The 8647-nt window shown below is 41.0% G+C and overlaps 1 pseudogene; it reads left to right on the forward strand.

The window, feature by feature from the left end:
- Nucleotides 1–5594, forward strand: part of LOC115272613 — a 16360-nt pseudogene extending 10766 nt beyond the window's left edge.
- Nucleotides 5595–8647: the final 3053 nt, after the last annotated feature.

Raw genomic sequence — 8647 nt, forward strand, 5'->3', positions numbered from 1 at the left:
CCTTCCTCTCCCCATGGTCCCCTGCCAGGTCTCTCCTGTTAGACCTATGAATGCAAACATATGGTATCTATCCTTCTCTGCCTGACTTATTTCGCTTAGCATGACACCCTCGGGGTCTATCCACTTTCCTACAAATGGCCATATATCATTCTTTCTCATTGCCATGTAATACTCCATTGTATATATATACCACATCTTCTTGATCCACTCATCAGTTGATGGACATTTAGGCTCTTTCCATATTTGGCTATTGTAGAAAGTGCCGCTATGAACATTGGGGTACATGTGCCCCTATGCATCAGCACTTCTGTATCCCTTGCGTAAATCCCTAGCAGTGCTATTGCTGGGTCATAGGGGAGTTCTATGGTTAGTTTTTTGAGGAACCTCCACACTGTTTTCCAGGGTGGCTGCACCAGCAACTGGGCTTTTAAAATACAGATTTCAGTGCAATGTTGAAAACAAAATGGCAGTGTAATAGAGTATAAAGTATAAAGATTTGGCAATGGCCATCATGGGTTTGAATCTTGTTTGTAAGATTTAAACAAGATACTTAATCTTTCTGAGACTTATTTTCCTCATCATTAAAATGAGGGATAATTACCTCAGAACGCTTATTTATTGAGAATTAGAGTTCTTGATACATGACATCATTAAAGAAAATAAAAAGGCATGCCATACTGAAAGAAAATACATGTTTTCAAAGACTAACAGAAAAATTACAGCTATTTCTACCTTACAAAAATGATGGTATCCAGACCATTAAAAAAAACTCTTAGAACTTAGTAACAGGAAGATGAATGAAACCATATACAAAATGATCAAAAGCCTTAATCAGAGACTACACAAAAGAAGCTATACAGAAAGTCAGTTAGCACATGAAAAGATGCTAACAACTAGTAGACATCAGGAAAAAGTAAATTAAAACCACAGTTATACACTGTTACCTGTAATCCCATTAGAAGAATTAAAATTGAAGACTGGCCATACCGAGTGTTGATGAGAAAGTAGATCAACTGAAAATCACATACGCTGTTGCTGGGAATGTACAAGAGCACAGCCAGTTTGGAAAACAATTTCTTAAAAAGTCTAACAAACAATTACCATATAACTGAGCCCATTTGACTCCTGGGTATTTACACAAGAGAAAAGAAAACATACATCTACACAAAGATATGCAAATGAATGTTTGTATTAGGTTTATTTAAAAGAGCCAGAAACTGAAAAAAACCCCAATGTCCATCAATAGAGAGTATATCCATAGAGTGGAATCCTACTCGGTAATAAAAAGGATCTCTACACCAACAAGGACACATCTAAAAATCATTATGCTAAAAGAAGCCAAACCAAAAGTGTGTATATTGTGCCATTCTATTCATATAAAATGCAAACTCACCTGACAACAGATGAATGCTTGCCTGAGGCTGAGGAAAAAAAAAAGGGACAGACTGAAAAGGGACAAAAGGAATTTTGAGGGACTAAGGGAAATGTTCTGTATCCTGACTGCAGTAGTCACTTCATGGGCGAGCCAACTGTCAAACTCGCTGAACTTAAACAGATTTGTTTTGTGTACATTATTCCTTAAAGTTGAAAAAAATTCACTTTGCCTCTCCTGCCTCTAGAATCAAGTTAAAAAGCTACTACTGCACACTTCTTGGTCACAGAGAAGACAAAAAGCTGTACATAAAGGGATGATGGTATTGAAAAAGCCTTGCAATTTAGTGAGTATCAATAAGGTATTTAATTTATTGAATATCAGTAAGGTGTTTGGCAACATGTGAGGCACTTTATACACATTATTTTATTTAATTCTAACAAATTTGATGGGGCAGGCACTATTATCTCTTTTACAGATGAGGAAACAGGTTCAGAAATTTAAATTCATCAAAAATCACCCAGATGTAAATGGTAAAGTTGGATTCAAGGATGGATCTGGAATCAAAACAGTAGCCTGGACTTCAAAGACAATGCTATTATTTCCTACAGTGCTTAGGGCATCCTTAGAAAGGCAAAGCGTGATGGCCCAGAGACAGGAAGTGTTAGTGAAGATTTCCTTTATCAGGACTGGGAAATCCTCTCAAGCAGGGGAGTTTTAGCAGTGTATTTCAAAGGAGCCTGGGTGGATGGGAAATGGGGGTATACAGCTCTGCTTGTGAGGCCAAAGACAATCCTCTCTCTCGGCTCCAGCATCTGCTGGTATTTTGTTAACTCTTGGCTCCTCCATATTCACCCACCCACTGGTTTCCCAGGGAATAAAAGCCAAAATATCTTGGCTGAACAGGCGAATGGGTCACAGATGACAGAGGTAAAAAAAAAAAAAAAAAAAAAAAAAAAAATCAAGAAGTTCTGTAAATATGTGTCTTTTTTAAAGCAAAAACAAATCGCACACTTCCTTGTTCTGCATTTTCCTTATTCTCTTTGAATTGTCCATCTTGTGAAACATTTTGTCTACATTTTCATTCATCACAGTGGAAAAAAGGCAAATGGGTCATGCTGGGAGTTTAAATACATTTACAGTCTTCCTATTTCAGACCAGCTGTAGCCCATCTCCCCTGAAGCCAGGCCAACAGATCAAGAAGGTGCCGTGAGCTGCAGAAACCAGGCCATGGGAAACTAGGATCAGGAGGGGTGGCTCGGCATTGGGACCAACATTGTAGACAGAGTGTAAAGAGACCCGAGTTCTGGGATTAACTTTGTATAATAAACTTTGAGACTCTGTCAAGTCACTGTCCCTCTCTGAATCTCAGAAGATTGGACTAAACATGTTTTTCAACTTTCAACAAAGGCCATCGTTTATAACCAAAAATAATCTTCCCCCTAAACCCTCAGATTCTCATGCACTTCCTCTTTGAGAATTGCTCTGTTGCCTTTTTATTCCCTAACAGCCAAGCTTCACTTTCTGAAATTTATCCTATAAAACCAGGCAACTTCAGTGTATTAGTATATTATAATACCAGATAAAAACTTTCAAAAAGTATATACAAACATACACTGAAATTTTGTCATAATCCTTAGTGTGTGTTATTGAGAGCCAGAGATTAGATGCCCTAATGCAAACTGCAGTATATTTGGTTGTTCTTCATTTCCTTTCCTGAGTTAGCTTGAACTGCAATTTTACTAAAGCTCTTTTGCTCCCTTCTTTGCACATGGCAAGTCACAGGGACATGTGCTTTTGTGTGCTCCTTTAACTAGAGCATCCTCCCCCAAACTACACTCTGCCAAACTGTTTCTGGTAAGCAACTGTGGAAAGTAAAAATTCCCTAGACGTTCTGGACGGGGTGTGAAAGGAAGACCCACAACCCAGCAGGGGAACTGAAACATTCTCCCCTGTGTCCACTTCTGTCCTGGGAGGATGGGGGCAGGGAAGTTGCGGAAGAAGCTTTTAAAGGAAGCAGACTTGCAGGGCTTTTGCTGCAAACAATTGTGTACTATATCCAGCTGTTAAATAAGGCAACAGTCAGCTTAAAACCAGAGGAGAACAAAGGGGTCTGAGCTCTTGTTCCTACAACAGCAAAGTACTATGCTTCTGCTTCACATGTTTACAGCTTAGTACCTGTTTCTAGCTTCCAGCTCTGGAGCTCTAAGAAGTTTAACCCTTTATTTTTACATACAAAATGTTGTGCAGAACCATGACACAAAAAGATAAATTCGAGCTCTGGGGGGTAGAGGACCCGGGGGGGAGAGCTCTGCCCTTTCATCAGGCAACTCTGGACTCTTAGGGCCTCCAGGAACACTATTAGGTCTATTGATGTGTGTTGATTCATGTGTGATAGGTAAGCCTATTGATGTGTGGAGTTTACAGATAAAAACATGGTTGATCATGCCCTTAATCTGACTGAGTAGACTGGGTGGGTTGGTCTCAGCTTTTCTCTTCTTTCCCCTTATGTCTTCTTCAATGATCTCATTAATTCCCAATGCTTTGTTGATCATTTCTATATGGAAGACTCAAATTGTATACTTTTAGACATGATCTCTTTACTTCGCAGAATATCTAAAGCATACTGATGGGAGGAGACAAGCAGGGATCCAGGCATGCAGACAGTCTGGCAGCAGAAACCAAGGGTTTGGTCCCAAAATTCAGGACCAGCACTATAGTCCTCAGAGGACTAGTGAGAGAAAAAGAATCATGGGAATCCCTAAAGAATCAAAGTGCAAGGCAAGGACTTGGCCAAAAGGAACCAGAGAAGAGCTCTTCTTAGAATTGGGGGCCAAAGTCAGAGGTTGGGTTAGCTTTCAGGCTGACTTCATAATTCCCAGAGGCCTGGATCAGGTTCTTAAATCCCACCCTGCCTCATCCCCATTACAAGCAGAAATGTTTCACAGACCTATCGTAAGGTATGAGAGGACAGAGCCAAGTCAATCTTCACAGCTGAGCATATCCAGGCCTTAGTTGTGTCTAGTAAGTTGAAAGCAATCTCATGAGCAGAAAAGATGCAGAACAGATGTTCCCAATGTTTTCTAGGTCACTCGCAGAGATAGACACACATCCCTATCAACACAATAGCCATTTCTCTCTTTGTACCTTGTTAAAGAACTGATATTTTTTCCAGAGAACTGGTACTCTGTGGTCACAGGAAAGGTAAACCCTGGCCCCTCAGCTCCAGGGGTTGAATCACAATTGGTCTAAAGCAATTATGCAAATAAATTTCCCTTTGCCAAAATTGAGCTAGACAGGTGGTCATATAATCTAGTTCTAACCAAAAAAACCATAAGTTTTCTAAATGGGAAATAAAGTGCCTGGTTTTCTTGGTAACATGCTTGAGTCAAGGACAGAACCCTCTTACTTCCTCCCTCTTACTATGCTAAATGAACACCAACATCCTTGTAATTTAAGTCACTATTACTCAGATTTTCTGTTAAGTGTGACTAAAACTCTTCCTGACTGATCTGCTGACCCACCTAAGAGAGCAGGCAACAAGAGTGGTTGCTTAGCCTTAACTGGCCTGAGCTGGTTGACTGCAATTGTGACGACGGGAGGTCCCAGTAGCCCACAGTCCTGTCTATTATGTTTTATAATGGAGGGGCCACACAGGGGAAGAACTGTGTGGTCATTGCTGCCAACAGGAACTTCAGGATCCAGGCCCAGCTGCTGACCATGGACTTCCAGAAGATCCTTCCCTGGGTGACAGGCTATACAAACCGCCACCAATGTCCAGACTGTTGCCCAGTGCCTCAAGTTCCAGCTAAATCTGTAAATTCTGTTATGAGCTGAAGGAAGCCCGGCAGATCAAGCCTTAACACCCTCATGAACATGGTGGCCAACCTGTCATATGAGAAATGGTTTGGCTCCTTCTACACAGAGCCAGTCATCTCTGGGTTGGACCCGAAGACCGTTAAGCACTTCATCTGTTTTCTAGACCTCATTGGCTACACCCACCTGACTGACAGACTTTGCGGTCAGTGGCACCTGCTCCGAACAAACATATAGGAGGTGTGAGTCCCTCTGAGCCCAACAGGGATCCAGAACACCTGTTTGAAACTGTCTCACAAGCCATTCTGAATGCTTGGATAGGAATGCAGTGTCAGACATGGGAGTCGCTGTTCACATCACTGAGAAGGAAAAAATTACCACCAGGACACTGAAGGTCCTGTACTAACCCTCTGTTCTTAGAGCCTACTTTTTTTTTTTTTTTTTAATAAAATCATTTTTCTTTTGGGACACCTAGGTGGTTTAGTCAGTTACACATCTGACTCTTGATTTTGGCTCAGCTCATGATTTCAGTTTTTGAGTTCAAGCCCAACATGGGGCTCTGCTGACAGTATGGAGTCTGCCTGAGATTCTCTCTCTCTCCCCCTCCCTCCCTCCGTCTCTCCCTCCCCCCTTCTGTTCCCCCCCACTTGTGTGCACTCACTCATTCTCTCTCAAAATAAACTTTAAAAAAGTTTTCTTTCAAAAACTATGAGCCAAAAACTAAGAGATTAAAACTATGGATGGGCTCTATATCCGATAACATTTTTTAATGCTTATTTATTTTGACAGAGAGAGAGAGAGAGAGAGAGAGAGAGAGAGAAAGAGAAAGAGAAGCAGAGAAAGAATCTCAAGCAGGCTTCATGCGTCAGCACAGAGCCCGATGCAGAGCTCAGTCTCACAACCTTGAGATCGTGCCTGAGGTGAAATCAAGAGTCAGAGGCTTAAATGAGTGAGCATTCCTCCTGTAACTTTTATTATGTGGATATATGCAATATTTTTGCCTCAACTGTAGGAGATTTACAGGTTTCAACTCAAGAATCCTTACTCTAGACCAGCAGTTCTCAAAGTGTGCTCCCTGGATCAGCAGCATCTGCATGACCTGAAAATTTAGAAAAATTAGAAAAATAATTTCTCTAGCCAAACCCCAGACCTACTGAATCAGAAATCCTTGTAGTAGAGTTTAGCAATTTGTGTTTATTAAGTCATCCAAGTGATCTGATTCATACTAAAGGTTGAGGATGATTGCCCTGAGCTCACCATTAATTTCTGTGATGACAGAAATGTTTATATCTGCACTGTCCAGTATGGTAGACACTAGCCATATGTGTCTCTTGAGCACTTATAATGTGACCAGTTCAGCCAAGAAACTAGATTTATAATATTACTTAGTTTTAGTGTATTTAAATTTAAATATCCCTGTGGCTAGTGGCTCCTGTATTGGACACTGCAGTGCTAGATAATCATAAGGGACTTTACATTATCAAAGGGCTCAATACTAAATCACAAAATAGGGAGTGGTTCTCAAATTTCAGTATGCATCTCAATCACTAGAGGGGTTATAAGACACCGATTATTGGCTCCCATCCCTACAATGTATGGTTCAGTAGAACTAACTAGCTTGGGGTTTGAGAATTTGCACTTCTTTTTTTAATGTTTATTTTCGAGAAAGAGGGAGAGAGCATATGCCAGAGCAAGGGAAGGGCAGAGAGAAAGGGAGAGAAAGAATCCCAAGCAGGCTCCATGCCCAGTACAGAGCCTGAAACAGGGCTCTCTTCTAGGACTGCAAAATCACAACTCAAGTCGACATCAAGAGTCAAACTCCCAGGGGCGCCTGGGTGGCTCAGCAGGTAAGCCTCTGACTTCAGCTCAGGTCATGATCTCACATTCATGGGCTCAAGCCCCACATCAGGCTCTGTGCTGACAGCTCAGAGCCTGGAGCCTGCTTCAGATTCTGTTGTCTCCCTCTCTCTCTGCCCTTCCCCCTTCCCATGCTCTGTCTCTCTCTGTATCAAAAGTAAATAAAAACATTAAAAAAAGAAAAGAGTCAAACTCTCAATCAAATGAGCCAGGCAGGTGCTCCAAGAACTTGCACTTCCAATAGGCACCTATATGATGCTGATACTAGTGATCCTCGGAACTCACTCTGAGAAGCACTGAAGTAAGCAAAACTCTTTTTTCCCTTCTTATAACCTACATCAAAGCTACTTTTCTACAGTTTAAAAAACATTTTTTTAAATGTTTATTCATTTTTGAAAGACAGCTCAAGCGGAAGAGGCAGAGAGAGGAGACACAGAATCCAAAGCAGGCTCTGAGCTGTCAGAACAGAGCCTGATATGGGGCTTGAACTCACGAACCACAAAATCATGCCCTGAGCCAAAATTGGTTGCTTAACCAACTGAGCCACCCAGGTGCCCCTACTTTTATAATTCTAACCAATGTTTTCCTTTGTGTTCATCAAAATAACAAAAAGTTAAAGTTACCTGAGAGTAGGAACTGACATCTTCCCATTCTGTAGGTCTTATACTCCATATCAGCCCAGTGTCTTGGTTCCAGCAGGTACATGACATCACTGAAAGAAGAGTGGCCACTCCCACCCCCAGAGAGAAGACTTTTCTAACAGTCTGTCATGTTTCCAAGACCATGATTACCTCTGCATAATCATCAGGTGGCAAGCTGTATGTTTCAGAAAAAATGCACATAAAGATTAAGTGATGTGCCCAAGTCATTAGGTCCTATTTCTTATCTTTCTGTATTTTAAAGTATTACCTTGTAAGTTGTTTACATCTAAGTATATTTATAGAAGAGTGTGTACATATATGTATATATATTATATATATTATGTAATATACATGTAGCTTATATATAATATTTTATACATATATGTACAGTGATGCTGAAAACTAAAATATTCAAAAGAGTGAAAAAGACTTCTGACACTATAATGGTATGAAAGGTGATGGGCCTAGTAATCTGGATGGGGGCTACACCTTCTCAAATAACACCGTATACAAAACCATCTATGCCAAAGACCTGGCCTAGCCAGCAATGTAGTTTCAAGCATTAATGGGAAAGGCAAGAATCAAGGACAAACACACAGGGGACTTTTCTGAAGGTCAAAACAGCAACAATAAATACCATCCCCAGAAAAGCTTTTAAATCTGACCTTTTCCTCTGCTGAAGCCATTCGCCTTCCAGCATCTTCAATCTAATAGACTGAAGTAGGCTGAAATGGCTCTTAGGAGAGAACTGGTCTGGTCTTTTCCTTAATGCTGCCTCTCCACCACTACTCTAGCAGCATTACTGGTAATTACATCATTACACCATAATGGAACACATGCGGTGCAAGTGAAACAGCCCAGCAGCTCCCCAGTCAGGGAGAGGAGAAAGAACCTCCCTTCACTGTTCAGTTTCTATTAACCCTTCAGGTTCTGGTTTATTCTCAAAGTCAAACCACTCTTA

This window comes from Suricata suricatta, chromosome 11, assembly GCF_006229205.1.
Source record: "Suricata suricatta isolate VVHF042 chromosome 11, meerkat_22Aug2017_6uvM2_HiC, whole genome shotgun sequence".
NCBI classification, from domain to species: domain Eukaryota; kingdom Metazoa; phylum Chordata; class Mammalia; order Carnivora; family Herpestidae; genus Suricata; species Suricata suricatta.